The following is a 14,578-nucleotide window of genomic DNA, read 5'->3' on the forward strand; positions in this document are numbered from 1 at the left end:
TTCCCCTGTATGAGTGCATTTAAGCGTCTCAGGCCAATGATCAGTTGTGTCAGAATGTGGATGGCAAATCACATCGGAATGTATATTCCATTGAAAACAACGGTGATAAACAATATCTGCATTTAGATATACATCGTACCCCTAACCTAGGAAACAAAATGTATGAAGAGCTGCTCTGAAGGATCAGAGTTCTGGTATTTTAGTAACTATACAGTAATAACAATGATTCCCAAGTTATAGTCCTCTGAGACTTGCACAATAAAAAATAGCTTCTCCTGAGGGCATATTTTCAACAAAGAACATGATGCTATTTCCCTTGTTAAAAAGCAGATACACAACCAAAACTTGCTTCTCCAGTTCTCAAAATGTTAATGAGCCAGCTGAGGTGTTCTCCTGAATGTGTGTGTGCTACAAAAAATTGTGACCAAGTATGCAGATGACACAACTTTGATGGCAGAAAGTGAGGAGGAATTAAAGAACCTCTTAATAAGGGTGAAAGAGGAAAGCGCAAAATATGGTCTGAAGCTCAATATAAAAAAAACTATGATCATGGCCACTGGTCCTATCACCTCCTGGCAAATAGAAGGGGAAGAAATGGAGGCAGTGAGAGATTTTACTTTCTTGGGCTCCATGATCACTGCAGATGGTGACAGCAGTCACAAAATTAAAAGATGCCTGCTTCTTGGGAGAAAAGCAATTACAAACAGAGATAGCATCTTTAAAAGCAGAGACATCACCTTGCCGATCAAGGTCTGTATAGTTCAAGCTATGGTTTTCCCAGTAGTGATGTATGGAAGTGAGAGCTGGACCACCAAGAAGGCTGATCGCCAAAGAATTGATGCTTTTGAATTATGGTGCTGGAGGAGACTCTTGAGAGTCCCATGGACTGCAAGAAGATCAAACCTATCCATTCTTAAGGAAATCAGCCCTGAGTGCTCACTGGAAGGACAGATCCTGAAGCTGAGGCTCCAATACTTTGGCCACCTCATGAGAAGAGAAGACTCCCTGGAAAAGACCCTGTTGTTGGGAAAGATGGAGGGCACAAGGAGAAGGGGACGACAGGACGAGATAGTTGGACAGTGTTCTTGAAGCTACTAACATGAGTTTGACCAAACTGCGAGAGGCAGGGGAAGACAGGAGTGCCTGGCGTGCTCTGGTCCATGGCGTCATGAAGAGTCGGACACAACTAAATGACTAAACTGTTAGGATATAGTTCTGTTCCACCTTAAAAGGAACAGGCATGACTGTTGTGTGTCACATGCCTGTTTATTTCCAGCACAGGCTTGCTGGGAACTTCTGTTTGTATATTGCTTTTGCTTTGTTGCTTTATGCTTGGACATGAAGGGGAGCAGACATGTTTTTCCTTTGTTCCTGATGCTGAATAAAGGCCTGTAAATAATGCTTACACATGTCTCTGTCCACCACTTCCGTTGTGAAGATTTATTCACTCTGCTGATAAGAGCGTGCTCAGCTTCTGAATGTATCGGAGGCTTGAGTCGCTGATTGATGCTGTTCCGGGAATGGGAGTTCACCCGGCTGCTGGCCAGTGGCTGGAGCCAGCTGGGGGCCTGCCAAATGCCCCCGTCTCCCTGGATGCATCCCAACATAAACAACAACTAATGGGAGAGAAGGGTGACTCCTCAGCTCAAAAGCTTAGCAAGGATGCGACCTGCCTGGTAAACTTCATCTCCCAGAAATCTTTGTGCTCAAAGTTTCCAGAAATGGCCTTTCTGATATACTGAAATCCTGAGGAACATTCTTCCTGCCACCTTTTTTGTACTCACAAATACATGCATCGTTGCTAATGCTGGAAGTAGGGAATGCATTCCATAGCTCAGGAGTGCAGCATGTGGTCTTCATGGTTCCAGGTTCAAGCCCTGGCATCTCCAGGTAGGGCTGGCAGGGCCCCACGTCTGAAATCCTGGAGAGCCACTGCCAGTCAGTTTAGATAATATAGAGTATAGATGAATGTTCTGACTCAGTGTTTGGTAGCTTCCTATGTTCCTGTGTCCTCCTACTTTACAGAAGACAGTCCTCTATCTGAAGGGCTTTGAGAGAACAGCCCTTTGTGGAAGTTCTCCATTTGAAGGACTATTCAGTCCAAGTCCAGTTTAAAGATAAAGAACCACAAGAAAGGAGAGCAGGAAGGGCTTTGTAATTGCCCATCAATTGTTAGCACCTGGGCAGCAAGCAAAGCCGGCACTCAGGACACCAGGCCACAGTCTTATCCACCATAGTGAGAGGTATTTCTATTTAAACATTTTGTTCTTGTTTCCCCAATGTGTAAGTTGCCTAGGTGAAAATCACTCGGTGAAGAGGCTTGTCTACCTCTATTTTAATATAATTTAAGATATTATGTGAGGAAAGAGGGGCTATCCCAATTGTAAAAACAGAAAACTTTATAAGGACCTAGGTACTAGTCCTGTTGCACTGCCAGTAATTTTGGCTAAATTATTAAGGCTGAATCTTTAATGAAATCACAAGCCTACTTGCTTCATAAATGTTGCATGGCATTTTGAGAGAGAGGGATCTTACAAAATTTCCAAAATGGAATTTAGTGCTCAAATAATGTTAGAAATCTTTGGCATGAGAAATCTGGTGTCAGCACAGGAGATTGGGTTGGGTGACATTTAAGTAGGCTTTTTTCCCAGCCACATAATCGTAATGAATTTCCCGATACAGCGTTGTGCCATACAAACCCAGGGAATTCATCACACTAGAAGTTCATGGCAAAATTAATTCACAAATCAAACTTGGGCAGTACTTTCTTTGACAAATATGCATATTTGAATTCCTATCAGGCAAACTGATGAGACCTGTTGAATTTGAAATTGGCTGTGAACATTAGTTCAGCATCAATCAATGAAAAAAGTTCTCTTCACAAACTCCATTGTATTAGGCACAAAAATGTTATTCCTGCCACCAGTGCCTATGTCCTGGTACTGTTGCTTCCTATTGCATAAGGTCATTCAATAGTAAGAAAATGGCTGGCCTTTACCCTGACAATGGGGTCATTTCTTTTACTCTCTGGACCTTGGGATCCTCATCCTGGCTGTACCAGCCCTTCTCTTCCCTATTGGCTGGCTGTGAATTTGGTTGTGCCTACACATGAAGCATAATGATCCTCTCCCCACCAAACCTTTGGGGTATTACCTGAGCAGTGGCGTAGCGTGGGTTGTCAGCACCCGGGGCAAGGCAAGTAATTTGCGCCCCCTAACCCGTGGATTTGCGCCCCCTAACCCGTGGATTTGCCCTAACCCCAGATGTTGCACCCGGTGCGGCCGGCCCCCCCTGCACCCCCCACGCTACGCCACTGTACCTGAGCGCCAATGTGCCTACCTTGTCACTGTTCTCATCCCAGGAGAATTGCTGTGGTGTTAAGTGTGTCCCATGGAGGATCTTACGGTCTTCAAACAAAAACATCTTGGAGGTCCCAGGCCACAGGGAGGTTAGGCTGGCCTCAACCAGAGCCAGGGCTTTTTCGGCTGTGGCCCTGATCTGGTGGAACGCTAGAAGACTAGGGCCCCGCAGGACTTGACATCTTTCCGCAGGGCCTACAAGACAGAGCTGTTCCACCAGGCCTTTGGCCAAGGAACAGTCTGACCCCCTCTTTTGATAATTCTCACAGAACTCTAGCCCAATGGTTGCCATTAATTTGATTTTGAATTGATTTGAGAATGAATGGATTTTAGAATGTTGTGTTACTTTTATTGTTGTTAGCTGCTCTGAGCCCAGCTTTGGCTGGGGAGGGCAGGATATAAATAAAATATGATGATGATGATGGTGATGATGAACAAGTCCCATATATGTATAACATAGAAAACAGAGACTTTGTACCAACACATATAACTGAAGCCCAACACTAATTCCACCAAGAGACACCTGGGACTCAGCTATACAGTTGCAAATAAAACGTTTTAAGTGTGTTTTAAGTGCGATATACAATGTGGCACTAGCTGGCGAAGCTGAGCCTTATGGAAAATTCAATGTATTTTTAAAAACGCTTTAAAAATAGCATTTTCAGAATGGTTTTTATATGTGTGTAGATTCCATCCTAGTTTTGAACTGGATTTGTTTGGTTAGAGCTTTGCCAAATCAGTCATGAGCACAATCTCTGGGCCGAATAGGTTCTGATGACGTCACTCCTTGGTCCACTTTTGAATACCTGTTTAGCTTAGCTTATCAACACTTCTACCCTGCCACGCTCTACCGACCTCCTTCCTATTACTCTTGCCTACCTCTGCTTACTTTGATTCCTATGTATTCTGGCCACTGTGATTTATTGCTGCTGCTGTAGTCCATTTAGATGCTTTTATTTATTATTTTTCTAAACTGGTCTTTGACCGTAAAAATAAATTACTATTACTTATTTAATATTTGTTACTTTGATATGTATGGACTTGGGTATTATTAATGTACTGTTGTATTTGATTGTTGATAGGGGCTTTGCAGGTGCCATTGAGTCTGAAATGTTATTTAATATTCTATTAAATAACTCTCAGGATCTGCACTGATTCTCACACTCCTAGAGGGAAGGAGCTGCAGCTCAGTGGTACAATGTCTGTTTTGCATATGGATGATCCCAGGTTCAATCCCCAGCATCTCCAGGTAGGCCTGGGAAAAGAACTTCCTGTCTAAAATCCTGGAGAACCACTGCCACTCAATGTGGACAATACAATGTAGACACTGGCTGGCCCAATGGTTTGACCTGGTGTAAGGCAGATTCCTATGCACCTGTTCCATGTCTGGAACCATCCCTATTTGTCCTGCCTCAACCTGTGTCCCTGCTGTTTGTTTTCTACTCATTCTAGACCCTCAGTAGTGATATACTTCAGAGATCATGATTCTCTGGAGACCTCATCTTACCTTGAAGCACTGTGCCTTGGCTCCCACCACAACAGAGGCTCTTACTTGAGAATAAGGAAAAAAAATTTTTTTTGAGGCAGAGGAAAGGTATAGGCTCAGCAAGAGGGAGTGATACTGTCACAGCAGGCTAAGAAGCAGGAAAAGTGAGACTAGGTGGGCTAGAAGCAGAGGTCCAAGTTTGAGGAGTCCAAGATCAGGGCAAGAAACTCTGAACAGCAGGGAAGCAACAGAGTTGTCCCAGAGGAGTGACACCTGCCAACTTTTCAAAGGTGAGGCAAGGTGATCTCACTCGTGGGACTCCTGTGCCTTGCAATACTGTTGAGCATGCAGGCATGCACTATGTTGGAGAGGATGGGTCTGTTCCCTGTGATAGGAGTGCCACCAAGTCCTGGGTGATGAAGTTGTGCCCTCCCCTTTCCAGGGGTGGATTCTGGGCACTGGGCCAAGAAAGCACCATCTCCAAGCCTGGTAAGTGAGGCACTGGGCTTTGGGAAGGAGGTGTGAGGCTCTGGCAGGGTCCTAGAGTCCTTCCACCTCCTTCCCAAATCCTAGTAAGTGTTTTCCCAGCTCGGGAAGGGGGGGGGCTCTAGGACTCTGTCAGGGTCTCGTGCCTCCTTTCCAAAGCCTGGCAGCTTGTGTAGCAGGATTTGGGAAGGCAGCAAGAGGGCTGGGGCTGGGGGCAAAATTTGACCTCACACAGGGCACCTCACACCATAGTACCTACGTCTGCCACTGCCCTTCTGGCTCCAGTTCCTCCACCCCCAACAGTTAGTTGACACCCTCCCCTCATTCCACTGAAGCTCTTCTCAGGAGGGAAGTGAGGAAGCAGAACTCCTGCTTCTGCATCCGGAGAAGCTGCATCCTAGGAGAGAGAAGTACCCATTTTATCCAGCCTCTGTTCCTTGCCCCCCTCCCCATTGCATCCTTCTCTTCTCCCTCCTCATCCATCTCTGCCTGCCTTGGGACTCATGGCACACTGCTCAAAATAAACTGCCTGATAACATCCACAGAGAATACAGATTTCTGGTTGGATTGGGATGGGGACACAGAGCCCAAGATGAACCTCCCCGCCCCCCTCCACCAGCCAAGGCATCAATCACCACAGTCACTCAGTCATAAAAATGTCTAGCCTCTATGCTTTGGCAGTCTAAACAAACCCTAATGGAATTTGTTACTCTACACTATATAAGCAGAGCAATTGCTAATTGCTTTCCCCACACGTTCATTAAACATTTAACCAGCATTTCCACATACAAATGGCATATAACAAGGTAGCTTTTGCAAGATCATTTTGTATATAGTTTCCGAAGACGCTAATTGATGTTTAATGGTTTTGTAATTGATCTCTGTCATATCGTACCAAGGCGGGGGGGGGGGGGGAGGAGAATGTTAGAACATATTATAGCAAAATGAGAATTGGTACACTTTAATGTAATATTAACAACATAACCAAGATACACATTTACCACAGTGACATAAAACTGAGATAACTTAGAGAGGAAATAGATTGGCAGTCTGGAAAAAAAATATCTAGAACTTTTTTCATTTATTTGTTGAATTGCCGGTAACATTATAGAATGACAATTATAACCAATGGCTGTGAGAGGTACCCACAAAATTAAACTTCTCAGTGTGGACCATGTGTTCTACTTTAAGTTTCATTCTGATATGAAGCAGTGATACGTTTGATAAGTAAATAATATCCTTGCTGTACTGTCAAGGTGATACAAAAGGGCTCTCTGTGGCGGTAGATGGTCCACTCACACTTGGAAGTCATTTATTGATTCTGTAGTCAACAATTGATGTATGTGGTGTGAATGTCAACTGGCTATATGGTTTTGCAACACTAGAGGGAGAAAGGTTTCAGTGCTTCCTGACCTTGGGTTGTGAGGTACTACCATCTAGATTTGAAGCAGTCAAGTCCTGGGTGAGCTAGCTTTTATGTTATTAGTGGTAGCACCCGCTATCAACGCATTCTGAGGATTTCTTTGGAAGCTTTCAGGAAGGCAGAGCAAGTTAAGACCTGGAATTAGGGAATGGTCCCTAATATTAATAGAGGCACATGAATGGCAGTCTACTTATTAGGAGTGATGTGTCACGAGATATGTGTTTGGGCCTAGCATCCAAAGAAACCAAAATTATCAATTTTTCCCTCACAAGCTCAACCCCAAGCAAGCAGGAGGGAGTCCCCTCAAACAGATAAACATGCCACAAATGACGCTGGACTACAATTCCCATCATCCCTGGCCTCTGTCCATGCAGCCTGGGGTTGATAGAAATGGTAGTGCAATAACATCTCAATGGCGCCACGTTGCTACTTTTGTGTCACATTGTCTATTACTCGATACCCATTACCTCTGTGCTCATGGCTAAAAAGGGCCAACATTAGAAAGGAATATAGGAAGGTCTTATGCCTGTCTGGTCAGTATAATGACTAGAAGCATCAGTAACCAACCTGGCTAGGAGGAAGAAGCAAGGAAGTCTGAAAGAAGAAGGGCATCACACTTTAGCACAATCTTCCTACTCACTTGATTGTGGCCTTTTGTGGCATTTTTACCTAAAGTATGTCTAGTCTAGCATATTCAGAGACCATTGGAGAGGCTCAGAGGGAAAACTCCACAGGAATCTGTTTGGCCCTATGTCTGCTAAATAGCTTTGAGGATTCCTATTGGAGCCCCCATCCAGTTAGAAGGGAAACATGGACCACAGCAACTTTAACAGGGACTACAATTGCCTAGTGATTGATTGTGAAAACATCTATTCCCTCAGCCACCCTACAAAAAGACTTTCTCTGATCTGCAAAGCCTTCAACTTGCTTATTTAAAGATCCCACATTTGTGCTAACAAATCCCAGCTAAAGAGTCATATAGGTATAAATACTTCTATTTCATATGCTATTTGGCCAAAACTTAATTATGCATATGTGTGGTGGGCGACACCTGTACACCAAACTCCACCTGTGTAAAAATCCATGCTGTTTTATTCTGTTTTGAAGCCTTAACAAGAACTTCAGCATCCTTTCCTCTTTCCATTTTTAGTTGTTATCAATGTTCTTTTCAGAGTCTTGTCATCTAAACTACCAGCATTCTTTATTTATCCTCATCAAGCCATCTTCTGGGCCATTTAATGACTAGACTCCCAATATCGAACTGTTCTCTCATTATGTCATCTTCCTCCCTGTGTAAATTATTACTTGGCAATGGCTCTTTTCTCACTCTCTGGCATTTGGTTTCTGAACTAAACTCTCAGAACAAGTCTGGGTCTTTAAGATCAGAAGTCAGATAGAATGTCAAGACAATAAGTCTGCTGAGGATCTGCAATTTTATTGTTTTTCCTCTATTGATTATTTTAAAGGATGCAATCAAACTGAAGACAAATGTGCCTGGAAAAAAAAAACCGGCGTTGAAATTTCATACCTTTTTAAAAAGGTTATTTGAATAGCATGGAAATTGCTTATAGGAAGGACTTTGAACTATGCCACATTGAGGATGGATTCAAAGGTTTTGAATCATGGCTTTTTTTCATACTGGAACACTTTAGCATTACTGGGTCTTTGCTAAACACAATCATCCATAAGTGGAATTAAGAGTGGTTCCACACCATACTTAATATTGCACCATGTTATCCGGCATACTCATTCCCATGACCTAAATCTTTCTGAATAACAGTGCTATCCATATCCTCTCTTACACTGGGTTATGGAGGGTTTGGGTTGAACCAGCTGAGCCAGCCTCCTACTGCCCACCCAAAGTGCAAGTGGATGGTCTACCAGTTGTATCCACTCAACTAGAACAAAGGGCATTCCAAAGACAGGGAGGAGGAAGGGCTGAGCGAGCTCAATGCCTCATTGTGCCTCTTTCCCTCTCACTGCCCCACTATGGCTATTGTGAGCAGCCTGACTATCTCAGGAAGACTTTGGTTTTTCAATTTCCATTGGTGCCCTGTGGAGGCCAAAATTCAGTGCTCCCTACCTCTCACCTTCTGTTGTTGTTGTTGTTGTTGTTGTTGTTGTTGTTGTTGTTGTTGTTGTTGTCATTGTTGTTGTTGTTGTAAAGCCAGAAAGTTTTTGTTCTGATTCACTCATGGCACTAAGGAGCCAGGTTTTCAAGCTGCCTTAAAGCCCTGCTTGTGGGATTCCTGGAGGCATGTTGTTAGCCACCGTAAGAAACAGGATAATGGACCTTTGCTCTGATACTGCAGAGATCTCCTTATATTCTCATGCAAGTGTGTGGCTCCTCCACTACTGTCATGATTGCTGCCCAGCAGACAGGTTCTCTTGAGTTGAGGCAGGCACTAAGTGTGTATGTTGCTCAGTGTCCTATTTGTGCCACTAGTCACATAACCAAATTTAAATAATTTGCTATTGGCCCTGCTCTTGCTGGGGTGAATATTGCTTTGTCCCCTGGTTCCACGTAGGTGCCCAAATATTTGAACTCAGAAGCTGGCAGTGTTGCTCTTGGCACAATAGCTTGTGCTTGGGTAGAAGTTGCAGGACCTCTCTTGTGTGTGTTCCTACCAGGATTTGCTCTTCGGAGGCAAACAATAAGATAATTTACAGACAGATTTCCATTTGTTCTGACAAGATGACTGGAATGATGGGCACTGTGTTGTGCAGGCACAACTGAGCAACAGAAAATAAGGGATGTTCTTAGGCAGAATGTGATGCAGTCTGGGAAAATTGCTTATTTCACTGCAGCAAAGGCCAAAATACCATATTTTTTCACTCTATAAGACGCACCAGACCACAAGACGCACCTAGTTTTGGGAGGAGGAAAACAAGAAAAAAAATATTCTGAATCTCAGAAGCCAGAACAGCAAGAGGGATCGCTGCGCAGTGAAAGCAGCAATCCCTCTTGCTGTTCTGGCTTCTGTGATAGCTGCGTAGCCTGCATTCACTCCATAACACACACACACATTTCCCCTTACTTTTTAGGAAGGGAAAAGTGAGTCTTATAGAGCAAAAAATACGGTAATTTGTTTTCTGTATATGCAGTTCTTCCCACAACTTGTGGTGTTCCCAAAACTCACGATTACCTGCTTTGGGGAAATGAATTTGCTCACCATGTAATTAATACTTGGAAGTAATACAGACTGAAGATTATTTGCTTAAAATTCTTCTACAGCTTGGAATGAAAAATGACCTTCCTAATGTTAATTTGCACCATGGCTATGTGCATACCATGCATTTAAAGCACTTGACTTACCCCAAGGAATCCTGGGGACTGTAGCTCCTTAAGGATGCTAGGCATTCTAGCTCACTGAAGGGTCAAGCACAGTTCCCAGGTTTTTGTGAGGGAGGCATATGATTTAAATTTACAGTGTGTATGCAGCTGATACTAATTTGGTTTAAAACCTCACTCATCTGAGGGCCAAGTCCTAGACACCAGTCATGATGACTGGTTGCCATCATACAATAACCCTCACTTGTGAGTCTCCTCACATGTAAACAAATACATGAAGGGTGGGGGGGGGGTTCTTCCAGGCTCCTGTCTCCTCACATCTAGTGTGTCACGTTTTATCTTTTGCAGCCCTCGTGAGTTTGAGAGGAGAGGAAACTTCTCTACTTGCAGAACCTCTCGGTGCAGTTTTGAACTCAGTTTGTGCCATGCAAAGAGACTGAATTGCTAAATATTCATACTCACCCACCCGCACCCCAAGAGAGAAACTGACTGGCCTGTCACCCAGAAATGATATCACAAAGTGGCATCACTAGGCCAGTGTGAACTGGAACCGAATTACATAGCAGTACTATGATAGGTTTTGCTGGAAGAAGACATGGGGTGGCATGAGGAGACATGGGGAGGTATTCAGGTAGGTTGAGCAGGCACCTCAAAATGAATGGATCTAACTCATGTACAGGCATTTCTACTCTGTGGGAAACTGATTGACTACCACCTCGAAAGACAGAGAGGAGGGCAGACTGCAGAAGGGAGGAAAGCTGAGAGGGAAGAAATGTCACAAAGTCAAAAAGACTGAGGGCACTTCTAGACTGTCATTGTTTTCAGGTGGGATTCATTGCATCCCAGCAAATTCAGACTACACAATTAAAGTTCTTGCAAAACAAGCCTTCTTCAGAAAAAGATAAGTCCTTTTTGCAATATGTAAAGTGACCAGAATATGCATTGGAATGTGTTGCTTTAACTCAACAATGTATAACGACCCCACAAATCAGGATTAATATGCATTAAATAGCTGAAATTGTCTAAGCTCTATGCCAGGCTTCCTCAACCTCGACCCTCCAGATGTTTTTGGCCTACAACTCCCATGATCCCTAGCTAGCAGGACCAGTGGTCAGGGATGATGGGAATTGTAGTCTCAAAACATTTGGAGGGCCAAGGTTGAGGAAGCCTGCTCTATGCAAATAAGTCAGGCTGAAAGTAACCACAGAGAGTGAGTAGGGAGAGAAAAGTAGACGGTCACTTAGGGCTTATCCATACTTACCTTTTGACCCACTCTTTCCAAGCACAGGTCCATGCTTTAAAGCTCTGTGTCTGAGTGCCTCCCTCCCCCCCCCCCCCGGAGCTCTTCCAGCAAAAACCCATTCTTTAAAGCTGAATTGGAGCAAATGGCTATTTGGGTTTTCCATGGATTACCATTTGCTCCGATTCAGCTTTAAAGAGTGAATTTTCACAGAGAAGGATACAGAGCAAAAAAAAGGGGGGGGAGGGGACTCAGACACAGAGCTTCAAAGCACGGACCATGCCTGGAAAGTGCAGAGGAAAGATAAGTGTGGATAAGCCCTTACTTGGTCTATTGAGAACATTAGGTCTCATTTTCAAGTAGGCATGCATAGGATTGGGTACAAATCAGGAAAAAGAAGGAAGGTCTGTATTTTTTTCTCTTTACCCTTTTAGCAAGTTACTGGTTCAAATTAATCAGCTCTTCTCTGTGAATTCCTAATTTCTAAGGGTCCTTAAAAGATTGTTCTGGCATTTCCCAGTGTAATTGGGTTCTGTTTCAATTGCAACAAAATAAATATTTGGCCCTCCAGTATGGAAAAAGAAAACACCTGAGATCCTTGTGTGAACAAATTTTCATCCTTCAAAGTCCTTGTCTAAACAGACACAAAGGATCAATAGGAATACCAGACTAGGCAGAATAACAGAAGGATCTTGTTTCTTCCAGTATTTCCAGGTATGCTTGTCAATGCCTTTCATAATGATGGTTTTATGGCATTTGCGTAGCAACTGATAATGAATGCCCCTACATCCAGAATAATAGTTGGATCAGGGAAGATTTTACTCTACTTAAAAGTTGGTTTCATTTTTCTTAAGATAGAACTGGTTAGATTCTGTTCTAAAAGTTATTACCTTATCTGCTCTGAGTCACTATAGGGAAAGCTTTAAAAAATCCAAATAAATTCATGTAACATTCTGCTAAGACACCACTGGCAATGAACCTGACATTTTCCTTTGTAGGGACAATCATGTAGTTGCTGCATAATAACCATGTCACTTTTTCCCCTTTTCTTTTGCAGCACATTTTTTCAAGGTAAAAAGGCATACGGAGCTAGTAGACAATTTCCAGTAAAGGAAAGATTTGTTAGTCTTAATTCAAGCAATTTCATTCTATTGTTGTCTTAGATTTTACAATGTAGATTATTATCTTTCTCTCTCTTTCTTGCATGCTGCTGTCATTTTATTGATTCAGGTCTGTTGAAGCCAATAAGTTTCATCCCATCACCAATAGTTTAGAGTACCTAGCACCTCTTTTTTCAAGTCAATATATTTTACTACTTATTAAAACTCCCATGGCTTTTCTTGAAATTCCTTAGTTGTTGCACCAGGAAGAACTTTGCTTTGAATTTCACTTTTGTTTACATTTCAGTGGCAACTCAAGTTGACTTAATGGCTAACTCGCTTCTCTTTAGGGAATTCATTGTTTACAGCCTCACTTGCCCTATTAGTGAAGTGAATGTCATGCATACAAACATGTTATACATACCTGCCAAGTGCCCCAGAAAAAACCCCAACATCCTGCTTTGTTGTGCGAGATTGTGGTGGCCATTTTAGGTGCCACACTCTCACCCCCAAAAAATGCTTGAGGGGGAAGAGTGAGGCATGGGTCACGTGACTCACCCAGGTGTACACCCCAGAAGTTGCATGTCTTGTTTTTTGGGTGTGAAAAAAGGTGAAATGTATGATTGTATACCAAAATTTGGGATGTGGGTGGCGCTGTGGCCTAAACCACTGAGCCTAGGGCTTGCCGATTGGAAGGTTGGCGGTTCGAATCCCCATGACGGGGTGAGCTCCCATTGCTCGGCCCCTGCTCCTGTCAACCTAGCAGTTCGAAAGCACATCAATGTGCAAGTAGATAAATAGGTACCGCTCTGGCGGGAAGGTAAATGGTGTTTCTATGCACTGCTCTGGTTTTGCAGAAGCGGCTTAGTCATGCTGGCCACATGACCTGGAAAAACTGTCTGTGGACAAACGTCGGCTCCCTCAGCCAGTAAAGCGAGATGAGCACCGCAACCCCAGAGTCATTCGCGACTGGACTTAACTGTCAGGGGTCCTTTACCTTTACCTTTTAAATTAGCTAATACCAATCAGGGTTTGGAGCACAGACTCTCCTCTATAGGATCCTTTAAATATTTTGTGTGTGATTTAAGGTATTGCAAGGAGAGAGTTTGGTCATGAAGAATGTGCATCTGAGGGTGTTTGTTCTCTGAGCCCAGTTCCTCCCAAAGAAAACCCACCCAAGTCCTTTCCTATGGCTTTCTTTTTCTTTTTGCAGATCCCATATTAAAAAAGAAAAAGAATAAAAAAGGAGGGTCTTTAAGTTTCTTCATGTCAGCCATTTGCTCTTCAGCAATGTTCCATAGTAAAATTGTGTCTTGCTGCTGCAGCACTGTAGTTCTCATTGGACAGCCTTGTAGTCCCAAAAGGTGTACTGTTGCATTTTCCAGAATCATTCAGAAAGCTCTTTTGTAAAAGTTGGTCCAAGAGTGATGCAAAACCAAAGAGCCATCATTAATGCTATCGGTGTACCATTCCTGTTTTTATAGGGTTCAGTAAATGTGATCCCTGCTCAGTTATTAATGAGCTGTCTCACTGAACTGAAGAAAGAGTAGAATAAAACAACAGGACCAGTTTTGCTGCTGAAAACCAGTTGTCAATAGAGTCTGGGCTGAACCTACTTCACATATTGTGCTGTCCACACTGTACAGTGGAACCTTGGGTTACATACCATCCTCCTTACGCACGCTTCAGGTTACAAGCTCCACTAACTGGGAAGTAGGTGCTCCTGGTAGCGAACTTTGCCCCAGGATGTGAGCAGAAGTCGTGCGCTGGCGGTGCGGCAGCAGTGGGAGGCCCCATTAGCAAAAGCACGCCTCAGGTTAAGAACGGTTTCGGGTTAAGAACGGAACTCCAGAATGAATTAAGTTCATAACTGGAGGTACCACTGTATATGCATTTCCATGTAGGGAAAACAACAATCAATGGCACTGGTTAAATGCCCCTATTACAAGCAAACTGCAATTGATAGGACACATTGAGTGGACATGCTTCACTTGTTTCATGGTGCTGCTGGTGCTACTTTGATGTCTTCTTGCACCTCTGCAGCACCATGTATCTATAGGCCCAAGTTACAGTTTATTTTTAAATCTAGTGTGAATTCATCTGAGAGCTTGAGTTAGAAGACACACAAGTCAAAACATCTCATGATAATTGTTTCCAGAAGCCGCATCAGCAGCTTGATTGACGTATTTCTC

This window comes from Podarcis filfolensis (assembly GCF_964270895.1).
Source record: "Podarcis filfolensis genome assembly, chromosome: 6".
In the NCBI taxonomy this organism is placed as follows: Eukaryota; Metazoa; Chordata; class Lepidosauria; order Squamata; family Lacertidae; genus Podarcis; species Podarcis filfolensis.